General features: G+C 44.6%; 2 long non-coding RNA genes across 2 annotated transcripts in view; one reads left to right on the forward strand and one right to left on the reverse strand.

Moving 5' to 3' along the window:
- The window catches only part of LOC134927175 (uncharacterized), a 326,054-nt gene that overhangs the window by 36,547 nt on the left and 265,213 nt on the right, over window positions 1-24,294 (reverse strand). The window contains exon 3 of the long non-coding RNA XR_010177572.1: window positions 2,301-2,387. This is a non-coding gene — a long non-coding RNA (uncharacterized LOC134927175). The remainder of the gene's footprint in view (window positions 1-2,300; window positions 2,388-24,294) is intronic.
- LOC134927176 (uncharacterized) lies at window positions 621-24,225 on the forward strand. Its single transcript, XR_010177573.1, has 3 exons — window positions 621-778; window positions 6,883-7,009; window positions 24,078-24,225. It is a non-coding gene; the product is annotated as an uncharacterized LOC134927176 (long non-coding RNA).

Here is a 24,294-nt window from a genome sequence, read left to right on the forward strand (position 1 = left end):
AGGTAATGATCTAGGACAGGTCACAGGTACAGACCTAGGACAGGTCACAGGTACAGACCTAGGACAGGTCACAGGTAATGATCTAGGACAGGTCACAGGTACAGACCTAGGACAGGTCACAGGTAATGACCTAGGACAGGTCACAGGTACAGACCTAGGACAGGTCACAGGTAATGATCTAGGACAGGTCACAGGTACAGACCTAGGACAGGTCACAGGTACAGACCTAGGACAGGTCACAGGTACAGACTTAGGACAGATCACAGGTACAGACCTAGGACAGGTCACAGGTACAGACCTAGGACAGGTCACAGGTACAGACCTAGGACAGGTCACAGGTACAGACCTAGGACAGGTCACAGGTACAGACCTAAGACAGGTCACAGGTACAGACCTAGGACAGGTCACAGGTACAGACCTAGGACAGGTCACAGGTACAGACCTAGGACAGGTCACAGGTACAGACCTAGGACAGGTCACAGGTAACGATCTAGGACAGGTCACAGGTACAGACCTAAGACAGGTCACAGGTACAGACCTAGGACAGGTCACAGGTACAGACCTAGGACAGGTCACAGGTACAGACCTAGGACAGGTCACAGGTACAGACCTAGGACAGGTCACAGGTAATGATCTAGGACAGGTCACAGGTACAGACCTAGGACAGGTCACAGGTACAGACCTAGGACAGGTCACAGGTACAAGCCAAGGGACATGGAAAGCTGAAGAGCATAAATAACCTAACGTTTCCATCAGAATGGCCAAAGACTAAGAACAGGTGATGATGAATGAGTGTAATATACAGAGAGTGTAACCTATGCTCTGTGCTTGAATCTCACTGCCTAAAATACTGCACCCCAGTTTATGTATATACTAATATATGTAATATATGTATCTACTGTATGTGCACATAATGATGCCAGTTTATGTATATACATCTGCTGTATGTGCACATAATGATGCCAGTTTATGTATATACATCTACTGTATGTGCACATAATGATGCCAGTTTATGTATATACATCTGCTGTATGTGCACATAATGATGCCAGTTTATGTATATACATCTACTGTATGTGCACATAATGATGCCAGTTTATGTATATACATCTACTGTATGTGCACATAATGATGCCAGTTTATGTATATACATCTGCTGTATGTGCACATAATGATGCCAGTTTATGTATATACATCTACTGTATGTGCACATAATGATGCCAGTTTATGTATATACATCTACTGTATGTGCACATAATGATGCCAGTTTATGTATATACATCTACTGTATGTGCACATAATGATGCCAGTTTATGTATATACATCTACTGTATGTGCACATAATGATGCCAGTTTATGTATATACATCTACTGTATGTGCACATAATGATGCCAGTTTATGTATATACATCTACTGTATCTGCAGATAATGATGCCAGTTTATGTATATACATCTACTGTATGTGCACATAATGATGCCAGTTTATGTATATACATCTACTGTATGTGCACATAATGATGCCAGTTTATGTATATACATCTACTGTATGTGCACATAATGATGCCAGTTTATGTATATACATCTACTGTATGTGCACATAATGATGCCAGTTTATGTATATACATCTACTGTATGTGCACATAATGATGCCAGTTTATGTATATACATCTACTGTATCTGCAGATAATGATGCCAGTTTATGTATATACATCTACTGTATGTACACATAATGATGCCAGTTTATGTATATACATCTACTGTATCTGCAGATAATGATGCCAGTTTATGTATATACATCTACTGTATGTGCACATAATGATGCCAGTTTATGTATATACATCTACTGTATGTGCACATAATGATGCCAGTTTATGTATATACATCTACTGTATGTGCACATAATGATGCCAGTTTATGTATATACATCTACTGTATGTGCACATAATGATGCCAGTTTATGTATATACATCTACTGTATGTGCACATAATGATGCCAGTTTATGTATATACATCTACTGTATGTGCACATAATGATGCCAGTTTATGTATATACATCTACTGTATCTGCACATAATGATGCCAGTTTATGTATATACATCTACTGTATCTGCACATAATGATGCCAGTTTATGTATATACATCTACTGTATCTGCAAATAATGATGCCAGTATATGTATATACATCTACTGTATGTGCACATAATGATGCCAGTTTATGTATATACATCTACTGTATCTGCACATAATGATGCCAGTTCTATTTAGAAGCCACAGAAACCTCAGCAGCATGTTTACTTACCGGGTCACTTGTGTGATTTGCCAGTATTCCCCCACATAAAGCAAACATCGGATATAGTGTCAGGCAGGCGGCTCCTTTCATTTCCATCTGGGAAGAGAATGATAGTAACAATGAACAATACAGCATGCAGAACAGGGAGATCAGGCCAACAGGCTGTCACTGCAAACAAAACCTGACATCAATCTTTTTTCTGCATCCTCTCTGCAAAACCGGGTGCAGCAAATCCCTGGACTAGACTGACACACATCACTTCTTCCTTTTATAATACACAGAGCTGACACTAACCAATATGATGCCCTGGGCAAGAGTTTGGCTGGTGCCCCCTAGCACCACCACTAGTCCCGCCTCTGACCCTGCACCCCTTTCCCAGCACCATCACCCCTCACCCATAGCAGTTCTCATTTTGGTGCTCCTACCCCCTATATTTTAAATAGGAACAGTGCTCACATTCGCTCTGCAGCCCAAAAAGGGGCGTGTTTTTGCTGGGAAGGGGCATGGCCACAAACTAGTACCCCTAATTCAAATTACGCCACACAGTAGTGCCCCTTATTCACATTACATCACACCATATTGCTCTTTATTCACATTAGACCACACAGTAGTGCCCCTTATTCACATTACATCACACCATATTGCTCTTTATTCACATTAGACCACACAGTAGTGCCCTTTCTATATGTTACACCACATAGTAGAGCACCTTATACACATAATTACACATATTAGTAATGCCTTTATACACATACTATCACACAGTAATGCTCTCACACATATAACACATATTATTAATGTCCTTATAAACATAATGTGCCTTCCACATTTTGCCAACCTTTATTAATGCTCTTATACACATAATGTCCCTTATACTTTTCAGTACATTATCAATGCATTTAAACACGACACACGTAATGCCCCTTACACATATGCCAAACACTATTGCACAACCAACCAACCAACCAACCAACCAACCAACCCACACACAGCACTCACACAGCCGCTAACACTGTGACTTCTGCCTCTGCTTGGATACAGATGTGTCCTCATACATCTTGCCTCAATACACCATACAGCAGGAGATGCCTGAGGTGAGTCAGCTGGCAGCTCCCAGTCAGCTATGCTAACGTCAGGCACCTTTTTTTGCTGAAAATGCGCCTTATTTGCATTACTATGTGACTAGGACGCACAAGCAGCTTCTGCTGATTAAAATGATATGCAACATACCTATATTCTGTGTGTGACTGTGGCTGTATCTGCATACCGAATGCTACATTACTGTATTTCCAGGAATACACTGTAGCATAGCATTTCATATGCAGATACAGCCGCAGTCACACACAGAATATAGGCATGCTGCATATCATTTTAATCAGCAAAAGCTGCTTGTGCCCCATGGCATGCCAAATGCCCTAGGCATTTGCCTAGTTTGCCTATGCCCAGGACTGGCTCTGACAATACATTGAAACACAAAATTGGTGATTAGGATGTTTCTTTATTAAAGTCATTCCACTATGTGGAAAGCAGGCTGAACTCAATATTCAATCAGTCCTGAATCACATCCTACACAAACAAATCCGATTGTGTCTAGATTGATCCTGTGTGATGGAAAATCAGATTGGCTGATGCCCAGTGGACTGCATTGCAGTTATAGCGGATGAACCCAATCACTTTAAAATTCATTGGGTGTTACCTTCTCCCCACCTATTACCTTTGTGGAATTCAAACATCAGCTATGTCTAAGCCAGGCCTGGCCAACCTGTGGCTCTCCAGCTGTTGTAAAACTACAAGTCCCAGCATGCCCTGCCACAGTTTTGCTATTAGGGGATGCTAAAACTGTGGCAGGGTATGCTGGGGTATTTAGTTTCACAACATCTGGAAAGCCACAGGTTGGCCAAACCTGGTCTAAGCCGTTTCTTAAAGTGCCGTGACTGCAGGCTGATCTTCACACAAGGGCCCTCATTCCGGGTTGTTCGCTCGCAAGCTGCTTTTAGCAGCTTTGCACACGCTAAGCCGCCGCCCTCTGGGAGTGTATCTTAGCTTATCAAAATAGCGAACGAAAGATTCGCAATATTGTGAAAAGACTTCTCTGTGCAGTTTCTGAGTAGCTCGAGACTTACTCTTCCAGTGCGATCAGTTCAGTGCTTGTCGTTCTTGGTTTGACGTCACAAACACACCCAGCGTTCGCTCAGACACTCCTCCGTTTCTCCAGCCACGCCCGCGTTTTTTCCAGAAACGGTAGAGTTTTTTCAAACACTCCCATAAAACGGCCTGTTTCCGCCCAGAAACACCCACTTCCTGTCAATCTCACTCCGATCACCAGAACGAAGAAATTTCTTCATAAAGCCATGAGTAAAATACCTAACTGCATAGCAAATTTACTTGGCGCAGTCGCAGTGCGAACATTGCGCATGCGCAGTTAGCGGAAAATCGCTGCGATGCGAAGAAAATTACAGAGCAAACAACTCGGAATGACCACCAAGATACAAAGCCAAAAAAGTATTATAGGACCTATCAGACCTGTGACGTTTCACCCTCCGTGTCGGTGGGAAGGCTGCTCGCAGATCTGATCAGTCCAATCAGGTTGCAATACATATGGCCAGTATAATGCAGATTAGTGGTGGCCCTCAGTGGGTTATCCAAAATGTAAATCCATGCTCTGTGACATGTTGGGCTTCGGTCCAATCAAGGGAGGGGGTGTGGCTTAGTGATGGGGCGGCTTCAGAAAACAATCACTGCCACTGCACCATCGATAACAGAGATCAATCGGATAACCGTCATCGATGACAAAAGCACCAACCATTGATGGCTGCTAATCATAGACACAGACACCTTTGGGATGGTATGCATGGTCACTCCAAAAAGACTACTGGGTATTGGTATTTACATGACAGTACTTACGAACGAATAAAGTCATTGCAGCCAGACTGGTATTGACTAAAGGTTGGTTTTGTTATTTTGAGCGTGTTTCCACTGATTTTGCAATCTGCCCATGTACTAAAGGCAAAACCAACGAAAAAACCAACCCAATAACTGACTTTAGAACATCGGCTCGTTATAGATGTTTTTTTAGTGACTAGAATACAAACCCAATATTTACTATGCTACGGGTTTAGAACCCGCCGCAAAGCTTAAGGCAAACCCGCCCTAATAATAAACCATTCTCTGGCAGACGAGGTTATGTGAAGCACTGCACTATCACTATGTACTAAAGGCTTACAGAAATGGTGTGGGGGTCCCCCCCCCCAATTTATTAACGGCCCTTGGTGACTAGGCTGGTACTGAAAAATAGGGTGGAGGTTAACCCTATATTCCAATAACATGCACTAGGCTGGACCAGTGTGGAGTCCATCTGCCATAATGACCCCAAACGTCAGCCCAGCAACGGAGTCCCCGGGGAAGTGCCCCCCCCCCCCCCACTCCACACACACACACACACACACACACACACACACACACACACAGACAAAACAGCCCTGGGCTGTGTATGATTAGGGACGTGCTGATTGGTCAGAGAATGGGAACTTCTGCAAACTGACCAATTAGCGTGTCCCCATTCATTCCTACAGAGAAAGTCCCCCGAGTGAGCTCTCATTCGTGGCGGGGCTCCGCGAGGAGCAGTAGCGCCGTATGAGTTGCCAGAATTTGGGATACTACATGGACCTAACAGGGCGTGGCCCCTTCATATTCTAACAACTGGATTCAGAGTTGAATGTAAATCGGCCATACTGTAGATGCGTGCATGGAAATAAATGCATTTATTCGCCAAGCCAGGGACCTCCCATGCAGCGCCAGTTACACAGTCGGGAATGGATACTATTGACGCCTCTCTAGCTCTACTACCTTTGTCTGCAAAATGTTCTTTCCTCCTGAAACAACAAATGACTAGCAGGGAGTTAAATGATCCAATTCAGATTTACAGAAGAGACAAAATGAAACAACAAGGGGGGGGGGGGGGGGGGGGGGCTGTCCCTTTAATTCCGTAACTCTGCTAAGTGGGACACCAGTTTTAAAAGGTCATAAATCTTAATGGAGATAATAGGGATATCCCCTGCTGTCACCGGGCCCTGAAACATTGCTTAAGGGTTATTTCCCTTCAGGGAATCCAATGACCGCAGCTCTTGGCATAATCCGATGGGTAGGAGCAAATATTCCTCTTTCCATTAATGTTATGTAACAGTTTGAATCACTGGGACCCGGCAGAGACTCCGGAGAGCCCCCCGCTGGGAATAGCTATCACTCTTGTAGTAAACTGCTGCAGCTTAAACATGGTTATTTGAGGGAACAGTGGGGGTGTTAGCAGTTCAAGGATGCTGTCAACGGGGCTGAAGATCTAGTTCATCTTATGCAAATCCCACAAATTTTATCTGCTGCACAAAACAGATACTGAAAGTCCCCGAAAGCAGAAGGGAAACTCCTAGTACAGGTACACACAAACCTCAGCAACACAGCTGCTGCACAACAGAGAGTGCTGGAACAGGATGATGGGAGTTGTAGTATTAGTATTTGGGAGGGGCAAGAATACCTATCTGTGGCTTATTCTATGAGAACTATACTATAGCATTTATATATCTCTCATCTCTTCCAGGATAGTGAACTTGGCACTAAAACATCACAGATACTGGACCTCATTTCACCGCTGGAAGATATGGGGTGATGCAGCGGATAACAGTGGAGCCGGGAGCTTCTTACACTAAGCACCACCCCATCATGGAGTAAGTCTCAATCACGGGTCCGTGAAGAAGGGAGTGAGCAAGATGACGCGATTCTTGGGGAAACGTAACATCGTGCCGCCCGTTTCACTAATAAGAGGGCAGAGTGCAGCAGGGTCACCTATTTTTCCTGCAGCCTGTGTAATACCCCAAATACTTGATTTACCCAGACATTCCAGAAGAATGGGCAAGTATGACCTTATTTATGAAGCCCACTAGATGCACAATGGGTACTTCAAGATGTCTGCTGACTCTTATAAGATGACTTGATGCAGTAGATGTGCACCTAGTTCTAAGGAGGAAAACTGTAAAAGGCGTGCTGTGATAAAGCCCAGACCATACTTGCTTACTCACCTGGAAGTAGCTGGAGTGTCCTGATTTTTCGGGTAGGCAAATCTGCTGCATCCCACCAGCATCCTAGTGAAGCCGCAGAATGGGGAAACATTTAATAGAAATTGCTGCGCTGGCAAGAGGGGGCGGGGTTAAGTGATGTGAATGAATGCATTTAGCCCTGCCCCCTATCCATGAACCAGCGAATTGTGCCAGTTTTCTTGGGTTGGGGCGGGGCCTAATGATATGTAAGCACCCCCCTAAAGCTTCCAGCAGCGGTCAGTATTCTCTGTCAGTGTGGTAGTAACAGTGGGATGGGGGTGAGTATTCTCGGTCAGTGTGGTAGTAACAGTGTGATGGGGTATTCTCTGTCAGTGTGGTAGTAACAGTGTGATGAGGGTGAGTATTCTCAGTCAGTGTGGTAGTAACAGTGTGATGAGGGTGAGTATTCTCTGTCAGTGTGGTAGTAACAGTGTGATGGGGTATTCTCTGTCAGTGTGGTAGTAACAGTGTGATGGGGTATTCTCTGTCAGTGTGGTAGTAACAGTGTGATGGGGTATTCTCTGTCAGTGTGGTAGTAACAGTGTGATGTGGTATTCTCTGTCAGTGTGGTAGTAACAGTGTGATGAGGGTGAGTATTCTCAGTCAGTGTGGTAGTAACAGTGTAATGGGGTGAGTATTCTCATTCAGTGTGGTAGTAACAGTGTGATGGGGTGGGTATTCTCTGTCAGTGTGGTAGTAACAGTGTAATGGGGTGAGTATTCTCATTCAGTGTGGTAGTAACAGTGTGATGGGGTGAGTATTCTCTGTCATCGTGGTAGTAACAGTGTAATTGGGCGAGTATTCTCATTCACTGTGGTAGTAACAATGTGATGGGGTGAGTATCCTCTGTCAGTGTGGTAGTAACAGTGTGATGGGGTATTCTCTGTCAGTGTGGTAGTAACAGTGTGATGGGGTGAGTATTCTCTGTCAGTGTGGAAGTAACAGTGTGATGGGGGAGTGAGTATTCCCTGTCAGTGTGGTAGTAACAGTGTGATGGCGTGAGTATTCTCTGTCAGTGTGGTAGTAACAGTGTGATGGGAGTGAGTATTTTCTTTCAGTGTGGTAGTAACAGTGTGATGGGGTGAGAATTATGTCAGTGTGGTAGTAACAGTGTGATGGGGGTGAGTATTCTCTGTCAGTGTGCTAGTAACAGTGTGATGGGGGGGTGTATTCTCTGTCAGTGTGGTAGTAACAGTAGGATGGGGGTGAGTATTCTCTGTCAGTGTGGTAGAAACAATGTGATGGGCTATTCTCTGTCAGTGTGGTAGTAACAGTGTGATGGGGTGAGTATTCTCTGTCAGTGTGGTAGTAACAGTGTGATGAGGGTGAGTATTCTCTGTCAGTGTGGTAGTAACAGTGTGATGAGGGTGAGTATTCTCTGTCAGTGTAGTAGTAACAGTGTGATGAGGGTGAGTATTCTCTGTCAGTGTGGTAGTAACAGTGTGATGAGGGTGAGTATTCTCTGTTAGTGTGGTAGTAACAGTGTGATGAGGGTGAGTATTCTCTGTCAGTGTGGTAGTAACAGTGTGATGAGGGTGAGTATTCTCTGTCAGTGTGGTAGTAACGGTGTGATGAGGGTGAGTATTCTCTGTCAGTGTGGTAGTAACGGTGTGATGAGGGTGAGTATTCTCTGTCAGTGTGGTAGTAACAGTGTGATGGGGTGAGTATTCTCTGTCAGTGTGGTAGTAACAGTGTGATGGTTAAGTATTCTCTGTCAGTGTGGTAGTAACAGTGTGATGGGGTGAGTATTCTCTGTCAGTGTGGTAGTAACAGTGTGATGGTTAAGTATTCTCTGTGAGTGTGGTAGTAACAGTGTGATGGGGGTGAGTATTCTCTGTCAGTGTGGTAGTAACAGTGTGATGAGGGTGAGTATTCTCTGTCAGTGTGGTAGTAACAGTGTGATGGGGTGAGTATTCTCTGTCAGCGTGGTAGTAACAGTGTGATGAGGGTGAGTATTCTCTGTCAGTGTGGTAGTAACAGTGTGATGAGGGTGAGTATTCTCTGTCAGTGTGGTAGTAACAGTGTGATGGGGTGAGTATTCTCTGTCAGTGTGGTAGTAACAGTGTGATGGGGTGAGTATTCTCTGTCAGTGTGGTAGTAACAGTGTGATGGTTAAGTATTCTCTGTCAGTGTGGTAGTAACAGTGTGATGGGGTGAGTATTCTCTGTCAGTGTGGTAGTAACAGTGTGATGGTTAAGTATTCTCTGTGAGTGTGGTAGTAACAGTGTGATGGGGTAAGTATTCTCAGTGTTTAGAATTTCTTCTCATTTTACACTTTTCCCAATTTTTCCAAATTGATTCTTAGTCCCATAGAAAAAGTTAAATCAGGTTTGGATTTATGCTCAAATTTTGGACCTGGCTCTAAATGTTCTCTCCAAGTACCAGGTTCCCAGTCCTTTCTTCTTCAAACTCCATTCCTGCTGGGAAAATATGGACCAGATAGGTATCACCCCCAATAAGAACCAAACCATGCTCCAATCTGTCACTCTATTACTCAAAAGGCCACATCCCTTTTCACAATCTGAAAATCAGTTTTATGCAGTGAAATCCTGGCCTGTTAGGAAGTGTGGATATGCCGTATGCGACTTCTTTCTGGTGTATTCAGTGGAAGATCTTGGGTATGTCCCAAATTGCCCTTTGCTCCTAAAATCCTGAGAACCAATAATGGTCCTGAGGACAGGATATTTATAGCGCAGGTCACCGCATTCACTTCTCTTCCGGCTGTTTTTTTTTTTTTCATCATGACAAATCTTTTTTGGCAACGTGGAGTTAAACTCTGGAAATGCACAATAAATAAATAAAAAGTTATGAAAAGAAATACAACATCTCTCCCCAAGAATGTAAAAGGAAATGAGTAATGCAAGTAATGCATTCACATGGGCAGGAAGCTTCCCAACACACAGCGCGGTCTGTCATCTAGCCGTAGCAAATGCGACTGCGCTTTATTGTATTTCTCTTTTTTTTTTGTCAAGATTTTCTTGGCTGGCTGGATCCTGATGACAAACGCACCATATCCTGCAGCTTCTCATTGTGTAACCTTTCCTAAATCCAGGCTACAAAGCCCCCCCGGGTCTCTCCTTAATCCAAACAATGAGTTCAGCAAACAATACAAGTTTTGCACCATCGTTACCACAGAGCAGGTATCTTACAGTCACATTGGACATAGAGTGCGTGTGTGCGTGTGTGTGGGGGGGGGGGATGTACTTTTTGCCAGGAGATGTCCTGTGTTTATGTCACATGGCCGCACGGCTGCCTTTCTTATGCTGTATAATGAGGATTACTGTAAAAGCATATGAGGACAGGGCATCTCCTCCTGTCTGGGCAGCAGCCAGTCTCACTGCTGCCTGGTACTGCGGATCTATAATCACATGTTATTGACGGCTTACGGTCATTTGGTCGACATGTACTAGGTCGACACGGAAAAAAAGTCGACATGAGTTTTTCACATTTTCTTCTTCATTTTTTGACCTTTTCATACTTTACGATCCACGTGGGCTAGAATTGGGAACGGTAACCTGTGCCGAGCGCAGCGAGGCAACTTGCCCGCAGCGTGGCAAGCGAAGCGAGCCATGCAAGGGGACACGGTGGGTGTGGTATGGAAGGTAGATAGTAACTAGGTCAACAGTGTCTAGGTCGACCACGATTGGTCGACAGGGTCTTTAGGTCGACATGTCAAAAGGTCGACATGAGAGTTTTTAATGTTTTTTTGGTGTCGTTTTCTTCGTAGAGTGACCGGGAACCCCAATTAGTGCACCGTGTACCCTCGCATGGCTCGCTTCACTCGCCATGCTTCGGGCAAGGTGCCTTGCTTCGCTCGGCACAGATCACCGTTCCAATCGTAGTCCACGTGGATCATTAAGTATGAAAAGGTTAAGAAAAAAAAGGAAAAAAATTGTTAAAAACTCATGGTGACCTGTCGACCTAGAACATGTCGACCTAGAGACCCTGTCGACCTAGAAACCCTGTCGACCTAGTTACTGTCGACCAATAGTGGTCAACCTAGATAATGTCGACCTAGAGACCGGATCCCGACACTAATTGGGGTTCCCCGTCGCTTTACGAAGAAAACGACACCCAAAAAAGTTAAAACAACAACTCATGTCGACCTTTTTCCATGTCGACCTAATGACCATGTCAACCTAGTGACACTGTCAACACAGTGCATGTCGGCCAATAGTGGTTGAACTAATGATTGTCGACCTAAGTCTTGTCAATCAGATGACCCATACCCGTTATTGGGACGGGCTGCTGGGCAGGAGAAAATAAAAAATTAAAATATAAATTTTATAATGGAATAAAAATGTCCTTGAGAAATATTTTAATTTCCTAATTGTTTGCGTTATAAATAAAATGAAAGTGATTGATCATACGCCCTGTAAGAAATACCTGATTTACCATTGCAGCTGATTTAACATATCATATCATGGCCCAGATTTATCAAGCCTTGGAGAGTGATATATTGCATGGTGCTTAAGTACCAGCCAATCATCTCCTAACTGCCATGTTACAGGCTGCGTTTGAAAAATGACAGTTAGGAGCTGATTGGTTGGTACTTTAACACCGTGCAATTTATCACTCTCCAAGGCTTGATAAATCTAGGCACCGTATCTGCTATTAAACTAGGGATCCGGACTGAAAGTCGACAGTAACTAGGTCGACAATGTCTAGGTCGACCACTATTGGTCGACAGTAACTAGGTCGACAGGGTCTTTAGGTCGACATGTTCTAGGTCGACAGGTCAAAAGGTCGACATGAGTTTTTCACAATTTTTTTCTTTTTTTGAACCTTTTCATACTTAACGATCCACGTGGACTACGATTGGAACGGTAATCTGTGCCGAGCGAAGCGGTAGCGGAGCGAAGGCACCATGCGAGGGGACGCGGTGCACTATTTGGGGTTCCCGGTCACTCTACGAAGAAAACGACACCAAAATAACATTAAAAATTCAAGTCGATCTTTTGACATAGAACATGTCGACCTAAAGACCCTGTCGACCTAGACACCCTGTCGACCTAGTTACTGTCGACCAATAGTGGTCGACCTAGACATTGTCGACCTAGTTACTGTCGACTTTCAATACCACACCCATTAAACTATCCTGGTGATTTGTGTGCACACCGGTGGAGAGGTAAGTACTGTCTTCGGTGTGGGTCAGCATTGCACCGCATACCCTGCCCGTAGTTTTATGACGCAATTGTGCCCCCTGTCCCGCCCATTTCCCAGGAGTCAGTGGGACTACCCAAAAATCCTGGTAAATATGGGTAGAACACGCTTCTGTGTCCCATTTGTTTGGTCAGCAGTATCTTTTTCGAAGCCTGACACCTCAGGGTGTCCTCATCTGAATTCAAGCCTCGCCTGTCAGCTGGATACAGTCAACACAACAGGCAGCGGCCACCAGAGATACAAATTTGGATGATTGACGTATGATATTGATATTTAAACCCTGCACTCGCAGACAAGTACGCTTAAAGTAAGCACCCTGAACAGCTGTAGCGGTTATCACGAAATCCTCCACCAACAGAAAGAATGAGTTCCCTGCCAGAAACACCCCCAGGATCTCTAGGGTTACTGGCCATTTGGTGCGGGCAGGAATGCTGACTACTATTTTCCCATAACCTCTGCTCTAGGAAAATGTGTGAGGTTATATTTGGCCATCTATTGCCTTACCTCACTGAGCCTCTATGGGTCATATCAGTTCTAAGCGCAGGCAGGAGCTGCCCGGGCTGAGAGTTTCATTACACAGCACTTCCACACATAGCTGGCCCATCTCCTTTAAAACCTGGCATCAGCTGGTAATCCGAGACCCTTCTATTTCTAGATAGCACCTTAGCATTGTAAATGATTGATGCCATATACATGAAAATAGCAACCACATTGACAGTGCACCATGATCCCGGGACTTGTGCTGCGGTGAAAGCGAAGTTTGTTCTCAAAATAAAACATTAGCATGTCATATGAATCTTCTAAGCCTCTGATTGGCTATGGGTTACTCTAGCTCTGAGAAAATTCTAACGTTCTGAATGGCTACAGGTTGGTCTAAATCTGTGAATGTTCCAGTGTTCTAATTGGCTATACGTTGGTCTAGCTCTGTGAATGTTCTAATGTTCTGATTGGCTATAGGTTGGCTAGCGGTTTGAGTATTCTAATGCTCTGATTGGCTACAGGTTGGTCTAGCTCTGTGAAAGTTCAAATGCTCTGAATGGCTACAGGTTGGTCAAAATTTGTGAATGTTCCAGTGTTCTAATAGGCTAGAGGTTGGTCTAGCTGTTTGAGTATTCTAATGCTCTGATTGGCTACAGGTTGGTCTAGCTCTGTGGATGTTCCAATGTTCTAATAGCTACAAGTTGGTCTAGCTCTGTGAATGTTCTGATTAGCTAGAGGTTGGTCTAGCTGTGTGAATATTCTAATGCCCTGATTGGCTACAGGTTGGTGTAGCACTGTCGATGTTCTAATGCTCTGATTGGCTATAGGTTGGTCTAGATCTGCGAATATTCCAATGTTCTGATTGGCTACAAGTTGGTCTAGCTCTGTGAATGTTCTGATTAGCTAGAGTTTGGTCTAGCTGTGTGAATATTCTAATGCCCTGATTGGCTACAGGTTGGTCTAGCTGTGTGAATATTCTAATGCCTTGATTGGCTATCGGCTGGCCTAGTTCTGTGGTGTTCTAATGCTCTGATTGGCTACAGGTTGGTCTAGCTCTGTGAATATTGTAATGCCCTTATTGGCTACAGACTGGTCTAGCTCTGTTAATATATTCTAATGCTCTGATTGGCTACAGGCTGGTCTAGATCTGTGGATGTTCTAATGCCCTGATTTGCTACGGCTTGACTGAATATTAATGTACAGTTCAAAATCACAGAAGGAGGTTGCTAAGAAAAACAGTGATGAAATAAAGAAAAAATTATTTGTATATTCTCAGGAGTCATTACCAAAAACACTCTTATGGTTGATCTAATTCCATTTGGTTCCAATCCCTTTCCATAACTCGCTTGTGGGCAACTAAATTCATAACACTTTATTAGAAAGGGGCCAGCGCATTTGTAAAAGGTGCCTCATGCTTCTGTGACATATGCTACTTGCTTCACAATGCACCTTAATGATGTCATTGTCTCCTAATGACCTGCTAGGATGCACTCTCATGGATATGAAGAATGTTCCAATCTCAGAGATAAAAAAGTTGGGAGATATGCATTATCTCCATATCAGTGGCTGACAAACTGTTCTTGTATAGTCAGGAGTCTGAATCTGTATATGAAGTGCTACAATGCAGCATCTGCAGATTTTTTCCATGCCAGGTTCCGTGGAGCTTCATATACAGACTCGGGGGTAAATTTACTAAGATGGGAGTTCTATTTAAGATGGGATGTTGCCCATAGCAACCAATCAGATTCCAGGTATTATCTTCTAGAAGGTGCTAGATAAATGAGAAGCACAATCTGATTGGTTGCTATGGGCAACATTCCATCTTAAATAGAACTCCCATCTTAGTAAATTTACCCCTCAGTCGCACAAAGATATACAAGTGCTACATATCACATTAACCATCTTGTGCGTCCTAGGGGGCTAATTCAGACTGGATCACTGCAGCCGCAGCGATCGCAGTCTGAAGCCCTTTGCGGAGTGCGCTAGCGCAGTGGGCGCACTGACCGTGCACCCTGGGAGCCCAGTGAGATGCTAAAAGCATCTCAGGGCTGCGATCGCCTCTGCCTGATTGACAGGCAGAGGCAGTCGTGGGGCTGGAGGAGTGTGCCAGCGGCGTTAGAACGCTGTTGGCGGGGCGCGACCCGCACAATGCAGGCATGTCCGGACTGTTGCGGGGGCAGGCTGTGGTGGCTGCGTGATGTCATAGGAGCTGCGCAGGCAGGGAGCTACTTGCCGGGAGCAAAAGCATTGCCGCCGTGCTTTTGCACCCATGCGGGGGGAGGAGCCAGACATGCGGGGCGGACTAGCCCTGTGCTGGGCGTCCCCCCGCATGTCTGAGAAACTGATCATAGTTGTGCTAAATTTAGCACATCTACGATCAGGTCTGAATTTCCCCCTTGATGCATTGCGTTGCAGCAAAGACACATTTTCAGCAAAAAAGACACCCAACGCTAGCAGAGTTGCATGGGACTGAGTTGCATGGATGTCCCCTCCGGCCAGGTGTCTCACATCATATGGCATATTGAAGCTACTGTACATGTATTGAATGAATACATCCGTATTCCGCAACACAGAATTCCCATCACTATTTTAGTAGAGATATAGGCGTATATTTTAATAACTAAAGCTTCTAAAATTGAAAAGTGGTGATGTTGTGAATGATAAAAATAGTTTTGTATGATAAATGGTGCTCCGGCCAATCAGCTCCCAACAGTCATGTGTTTCAAAAAGTGACAGTTGGAAGCAGATTGACTAGAGCACCATTCATCATGTGCAGCGAGTTTTATCATTCACAAGTTTTATCACTCCTTGATAAATGGACCCTTAATTCCGTGTCTGTCTGTCTCCACTGTAGTAAACTGAACAACTACACTGACAGTGTGCTTTATATAGGTGAAGGTTATCTGTGTTTTCTAACTATTGCTCAGTGTCCAGTAACTGATATCATTCACCAACTTCCATGGCAGGAGAAACAGAGCCTTCATTAAGCCCAGCACAACTACTGAGCAAGCTGTTCTGGCTTTCAGACGGCAGAAACTGGATCATCAATGACAGATGGCCGACCATTATAATGAGACCTGTAACTTGTTCCCTGGTATAAATAGCCGCTGACCGTGCTAGGTACTTTGCAGTCCAGCATCTATCTCCGGCAGTGAGAGCACTGCAATGCACACAGACACACAACACCATTTTCAAAGATCTTTCTAATTAGTGGAGTACCCAATAATTATTTGTGGCGGTTTCCTAAAATACCTGGTGCTAACTTACATCACTCATCGCGCAATGATATACTGTAGTAAAAGCAGAATGCCCGCTGTAGGGACCATACTTTAAGTTTATTGTAGTCTCTAACACTTCCAAATTTAAATCTGTAGTGTCCAATATCTGGCTCTGATAACTAATCCCAGGATTCTTCAGTTCTAACCTATTCTAATCCTTTCCCATTAAACTCAAAATATCAGTTTCCACTGTATGTACCTGGGAATAACATACTTAAGGGCCCCATACACTTATCTGACCGCATGTCGGAGGCGATCGCAGGCGATGACCCCGGCAGCCTCCCGTGGGGCAGGATGACCCAAGATACATCGGATGCTGTCCTTTTGCATCCGATGTATCCTGGGCGATCCCAGCCATGCCCCCAGGTCGGACCTGATTGAATGTGCAGCACATTCATTCTGGAGGATCCGATCCGATGCTCACGGGAACGTGCATCGGATCGGAGACACCTCAAAAATGCCCGATTTCACCCAATATATTGGGCCAAATGCCCGAATTGGGCTGAAATCGGGTATAATCGCTCTAGTGTATGGGGCCCTTTAGGGGCTCATTTATCAACGAGCGATAAAACTTGTTGTGAGAGATAAAACTCATTGGGTATAACAGACGGTGCTCCAGCCAAACAGCTTCCAACTGTCATTTTTCAAACACATGACAGTTAGGGGCTGAACACATGACAGTTAGGAGCTGATTGGTTGGAGCACCATCTATCATATGCAACAAGTTTTATCACTCGTTGATAAAACGGGATGCGGCCAATTTACCTACAATCAAAATCCCGACGGTCAAAATCCCGACAAGGTCATAATCCCAACATGGTAAAAAAAACGACATTTAAAATACCGACAAGGTCATAATACTGACATTTAAAATGTCGACAGGTCAAAAAGTCGACATGAGTTTTTCATGATTTTTTTCATTGAAACCGACCTGTTCATACTTTACCATCCCAGTGGACCTGGAGGGGGAATATAATAGTGTGCCGAGCGCAGCGAGGCACCGTGCCCGAAATACGGCAAGCGCAGTGAGCCATGCGATGGGACGCAGTGCACTTATACGGTGTCCATGTTGACCTATGTCAACATACACACCAAAAGTCAATGAAAAACTCTTGTCGACTTTTTGACATTTTAAATGTCGATATTTTGACCTTGTCGGGATTTTTATTGTAGGTATGTCATACTGATCCCGATAAATCAGACCCTTAATTTCTACAGGACCTAAAATAACCTATTTTGACTGTTAGAACCTAAAAAGTCCTAATTCTGGGCCAGACGAACTAAGCCTTAAAAAGTGATAAAGTGGACGGAGATAAACTACCCACCAATCAGCTTCTAACTGTCATTTTTCAAACACAGCTTGTAACATGGCAGTTAGGAGCTGATTGTCTGGTAATTTATCACTCTCCACTTTATCTCTCTCCAAGGCTTAGTACATTTGTCCCTCTGTTACTTAAGTTGAAACTACGTGCTAAATTTACTAAGATGGGCGTTCTATTTAAGATGGGATGTTGCCCATAGCAACCAATCAGGTATTATCTTCTAGAACAGGCCTGGCCAACCTGTGGCTCTCCAGATGTTGTGAAACTACACATCCCAGCATGCCTTGCCACAGTTTTAGCATTCCCTAATAGCAAAACTGTGGCAAAGCATGATGGGACTTGTAGTTTTACAACAGCTGGAGAGCCACAGGTTGGCCAGGCCTGTTCTAGAAGGTGCTAGATACAAGAGTAGTAGAATCTGATTGGTTGCTATAGGCAACATCCTATCTTAAATAGAACCCCCATCTTAGTAAATTTACCCCTACGTATGCACACACCTGGGATGTATTTGCTTCTATGGGAAAGCCGCGGTTGTGAATGGATGGCAGCCTCCTGCGGCATAGCACATCGCGGGAGTAAACACTGCAGGGAAGAAGCAGGACACATCTGTAATATAGGCAGTGTTTCACACATTTTGCGTGGTTTTGTTTCATTTTCATACAACGCATAAATTCCTAAATTTACATTTTTGAAACCTATTCTAAACCCCTCCTAAAACATAGATTGGAAAAACCTAGTTTTTTAGATCCTAAAATTCTTTGGCCTACTAATAGCAGCATTATTATTTTTTTTTTTACAGAGCAATTATCCAGTACATTTCCCTTGGTGTGGATGATGTGAATGAACCTTAATACACCCTGACCCTCCCCCTGGTGCCTAACCCTAACCTACCATAGCCTGCCCCTAACCCTAACCCAGGTGCCTAATCCTAACGCTTCCTCACATATCCTGCCCCTAACCCTACCCTTGGTGGCTAACCCTTCCCTTCCATAGCTTGCTCTTATCTTAACCCTACCATTATCCCTCCCCTCACGGAGCCCACCCTTAACCCTTCTGCTACTGCCTAACCTTACCATAGCGTACCCCTAACCCTAGTGCCCAACCCTTCCCTCCCATAGCCTACCCCTAACCCTACTCCTGGTGCCTAACCTTAACCCTCGCATCCTATAGCCTGCTCCTAACTCTTACCCTAGAGCCTAACGCTCATGTTGCCTACCCCTAACCCTGACCCTAACTCTCTCCTCCAGTAACTTTCCACTTCCCCTACTCTTGGTGCCTAACCCTCCCATCCCGTAACCTGACCTGAACCCTACCCATGGTGCCTACCCCCTACTCCCGTAACCTGCCCCGAACCCTACTCCTGGTGCCTAACCCTATCCCTCCCGTAGCTTGCTCTCATCTTAACCCTACCCTTAACTCTCCTCTCCTGTAGCCTACCCTTACCGTCCTCCTACTGCCTAACCTTCCCGTAGCGTACCCCTACCCCTGGTGCCTATCCCTAACTCTCCTCTCCTGTAGACTACCCCTAACCCTACCCCTGGTGCCTAACCCTAACTCTCCTCTCCCATAACCTGCCCCTAACCCTACCCCTGGTACCGAATCCTCCCCTACAGTAGCCTACCCTTAACCCTACCCCTGGTGCCTAACCCTCTCCTCCCTTAACCTGCCCCAAACCATACTCCTTGTACCTAACCCTAAACCCTCCAATCCCTGCAGAATGTCAACATTACACATATCAACATTGTGAACATGTCAACATTCTGCAGACACTGACATGTTTAGTGTCATCATTTCAACAATGTTGACATCAGAACCAGTTCTGAATATGTGTTGTCATTCGGCATGCGTAGACAATGTAGCTCCGCTCTTGTGCTGCGTGCTGCGTTTTCTGTATCTTCCTGTAATGACAACTGCACAGTACCACTTCTCTTGCACAGTATGCTGGATGGAGTTCTCTATTTCCATTGTATTATTTTGTATAAGGTAACGTTTTATTAAGGATTGTTTAAAACACGATACCGTTGGGAGTGTATAATGGCTTATGTCCACAATGGGGACACTGTATGTACAGACAAGCCCGGGAAATGTCCCTGACATGAAAGATCACTGAGTTCTGTAACCCATCCCTCCCAGCGTGGCCACATCAATGGGGCGTGTCTAGCGAGTTCCAAATTGGGACAGTCGGGAGGTAGGCCAAATTACAGAACTAATCAGGGAGAAATGTAAATCATTTTCAGCAGTGCACGTTTTGTGATGTGGAATTGAGACGTTCCGCCAATGCTTTCTGTAAGAGAACCCAATACTTTACATACGAGTGGAGTGATCAGACCTCATCTTTAAGGATCCGCTAACCCTAAAGTAACATAGTACTGACCCCAGGCTGTATTTATATTTCACCCAATCAAAGCATCAGATAAAACGGTAATTATAAATGACACTGATAAAGTGATAAAGTACCAACCAATCAGCTCCTAACTGTCATTTTTCAAACACAGCCTGTAACATGGCAGTTAGTTGCTGGTTGGTTGGTACTTTATCACCATGCAATTTATCACTCTCCAAGGCTTGATAAATCTTGGCCTTTATCTCCATCCACTTTAGCTCCATCCAGGGCTTAGTAAATAGAGTCCAAAGATTCCAGCAATCTGATCCATGGCTTTATTTATTTATTTATTAACAGTTTCTTATATAGCGCAGCATATTCCGTTGCGCTTTACAATTAGAACATCAGTAATAGAACAAAACTGGGTAAAAACAGACAGTCATAGAGGTAGGAGGGCCCTGCTCGCAAGCTTACAATCTATAGGGAAATAGGCATTGATACTCAAGGATAGATGCTACCTATTGCATAATGGTCCACCAGATTGCTAGGTTCTTAATGGGTTGTATGATGATACCCCGCAATGTTGGCCAAGTGTCAGGAGGGTGTGAGAATAAAGAAAGACAAAATATGTGATGTTATGTATACTGTACAGAGAGGATGTAATTGGATAGGGAAGCACTGAAGGTTATGTGGGTATGTCTGGAATTTGATAGGCTTGTCTGAAGAGGTGAGTTTTCAGGGAACATTTAAAGGTTTGGAGACTAGAGGCGAGTCTTATTGTGCGCGGGAGGGCATTCCACAGAGTGGGTGAAGCCCGGATAAAGTCATGTAATTTTGAGTGTGAACAAGTAATGCGTGTGTATGAGAGACGTAGATCTTGTGCAGAGCGGAGAGGTCGGGTAGGGAGATATTTTGAGATGAGTGAAGAGATGTATGTTGGTGCAGTATGGTTAATAGCCTTGTATGTCAGTAAAAGTATTTTATATTTAATATGGTAGAATACCGGTAACCAATGGAGGGACTGACAGAGCGGATCTGCAGACGATGAACGTCTAGCGAGGAAGATTAGCCTCGCAGCTGCATTCAGAATGGATTGTAGTGGTGAGAGCCTATGTTTGGGAAGACCGGTCAGGAGACTATTACAATAATCATTGCGGGAGATAATGAGAGCGTGGATCAGAGTTATACTGTACATCACCCCCTCAATGAGAATGGGTTCTGAGAGAGGTACACGGAATGTTCTGTGAGTGCAACAGGGGACAAGAGTGATGGCGAGCGGCAGGCAGGATTAGAAGCAGGAAAGTCCTCCACTAGACCAGGACATTGTGAATTGTGATACATGAAGGGGCAGAGGAAAGTCTGGCATGTGTAGGTGGAAGATTTATCACAAGGGGACAATAGCAGGAAAGCTGTGTCCTAGGAAGAAAAGGAGGTAGACCAGACTTAATATCTCAGCAATGTAAATAGATGGGTTACCGCAGGACAAGAGTAAGGTAGAAACGGAGGAAATCTGTGCAAAAGTGCGATTTCCTCACCAGGAGTGCTGATGGATGGATGCAGTGTTCTAAGTGATTACAAGAGCTGCAGAGCAATCTCCGTACTCTACTGATATGACCCGGGTGATCAATCACAGTGGGAAATAGAACTTTGCTTGTGGCCTCCTGGATAAAGCCTTGAGCCTATAGTTACACCCCAGGCGGATGGCCTACAAGACAAATTCATTTTTGGTTTGGTGTATCCTTTAAAGCAAGGTATTGTAATGATTTCACATCTAATTATTTGTCACATTAGGTCTTCACTGTGCTTCACGGTGGCACATTATCATGTCAGCACCTGGTTATGGGAACATAACGGCCTTTTATTTATTGTAGATGTTTTTGAATTGCTGAACGTGGATGTTGGGCTGTGCGGGATATGTCAGGTGGGATTTGCAGCAGGCATGGAGTGGTGTATAATCGTGGCCCCACCCCCAAATCTGCAATTCACTAGATTGTGCTACTTAGGGCGGAGCCACGATGAAGTGACTCACCACGGATGGAGTCATCGAGCCCCCGGACCACCCACGTCTATGGATAAAGTGGGCGTATCCAGGAGGCTGATCTACTGTTAGAAGTCCCTGAAATTTGTGATTCTACTGAGCACTCCAGAAGTATGGTCACGTATGACTTGTATGCTCTCCCCTTTCTTCATCTGGCATGCATTCCACCAAGTCGACATTAGCTATGATGACCTACAGAATGTCGAATGTTATGAGGATACGGTTAAAATGTCAACATGGGCAAAATATTGACATAGTAAAATTGCAACATTAGTATTAGCGTTCGCGTTAGGTATCCACATGGCAAACATTTCAATACTGTGGCAGTGTCACAACTTGACATTGTGTATGTTGACATAAAAAGCTTGTTGACGCACTTTGTGACATGTCGACATTTTGTAGATGAGCCAATGCATGTCGGCACTTTCACCGCCGACATATCGTACGTATCCCCAATGCCTGCCTTGTGCTGTCTCTTTCAGTACATATAGATTATTTCCTCGCTTCTCCCATTGTCTTCACGCAAAACAAATTTAGAAAGCGGAAGAGAAGGAGAGCAAATGATGGAAAAATGAAACCACACCCTACGCATTCTGCCGGGGGGATACGCAGGAGCAGACAGTAGTGGAAAGCTATACAATACACCATGATATGCCGACGTTCACATGTACTATTACATACAAATAAGTGCCGGCGTAGTATTTCAACGCCGATGTCCCTTTAAACGCCACTTGACAGTGGCAAACGCAGGATTTCTAGAGAGGGGTTTCCAAATGCAATCCACTATCTCCCACTCTGCGGAATATGGAACACACTTAATATTTAACACTATAGATGGTCTATAGTATAGGCTGTATCAAACATATTTAATATAAATAAGATAATGTAAGTGGTCAGGAAAAGGTATAAACATACCATAATAAATAAATAAATACACAAACATAATAGAACCAGTACTGCATTTTCTAAGCACACATTCTCCCACCTCATGGTAAGGCTCCTGTCTCTTTTTCCTGCTAGCTACGCTCTTGTCCAGTGCACTGATTGAGGCATAAGAAGCTTCCACCCCAGGACATGTGCAGCAGCTTAAACTGCGTGATGTGGCGGCAGCTCTAGTAAATGTATTATATACCATTGCAATTGTCATAATTTGACCCACTTGCCAAGAGGAGGGGGGTTTCCAGGCAACCGGAACACCCCCCCCCCCCCCCCCTGTGTTTGCCTATGCTTGACCTTTAAACTTATTGAAACAAAGGAGTGTCGATCAGAATGGCGGGTGGCTGGTGGCGCGGTGATGTCATGTGTTTGTTGTTTGTTTACACCACGAGCTTCTCTTATTTCACCTGCAGTTTAACTGAACTGGTAATTTACCTGCTGCGTCCTGCACCTTTGTTCCTGTTGCATAACCAGCGGGATTATAGAACAAGGATCCTGCCTATGTGGGAAAATAACAGCAAAGGCCAACATGCCTCTGCCAAGGGAAGCTGGTTCTAGCTATAGGGATACAGCGCGTGCCAAGCCACACAGTACACTGAGTCATTCTTAACGTTGGTCCCGTGGTGATCACAAATCATTTCCCATGACTTGTTGAGTGACGTATGGTCAGGTAGAACAATATTTACATATTCATTCAATATGCCTGAGCTGGGAAACAAGGGCGCAAGCTGGGGACGGGAGGGAGAGAAAAAAAGCGCGCGGATTCTACTGTTAGAGAAGAATGGACTGATTGCAAACCGCGGGCAATGTGTAAGGCTACAAATATGCTAGGCACTTCTGCTGGCGGGAAAATAATCGGCACATTGTATGACTTGTGTTACTGTATCACTATTCCCATTAACCCCTCTCTTACTGTACTGGAGGCTTAGGCAACCTCACTCCCTAGCTGCTGCTGAACTGCAAGCTCCAGCATGCACACAGGTAAGCTGTAATGCAGGGATAGCCAACAAGGGGCTCTCCAGAACTACAAAGCCCAGCATGCCCAAGTTATACATTTTTTTTTTTTTTGGTTTACATTTTTCAACTGCCAAAAAGTTTTGCAAATTGTCGGGTGTAAGCCCACCATGCTTCTCAATGCTACCCTTGTGCTTTCTGTTAGGGGTCAAAGGTCATGGCACGTGCAACGTCACACCGTCTTCCTCATGTCAGCGATTGCCCCCTGGTGCTGACTGCTCCACCAGTAAATGTCTCAGCAGCCTTCTCTGCCTAGGAATGAAGTGATCTGGCAATGGTACAATATAAACATATTTCCACCCATAATGTTTATTTTTCAGACTTCTGTATGAATTGCTACCTCCTGTGTTCTGGTCCCTTAA

This window comes from Pseudophryne corroboree, chromosome 5 (genome assembly GCF_028390025.1).
Source record: "Pseudophryne corroboree isolate aPseCor3 chromosome 5, aPseCor3.hap2, whole genome shotgun sequence".
NCBI classification, from domain to species: domain Eukaryota; kingdom Metazoa; phylum Chordata; class Amphibia; order Anura; family Myobatrachidae; genus Pseudophryne; species Pseudophryne corroboree.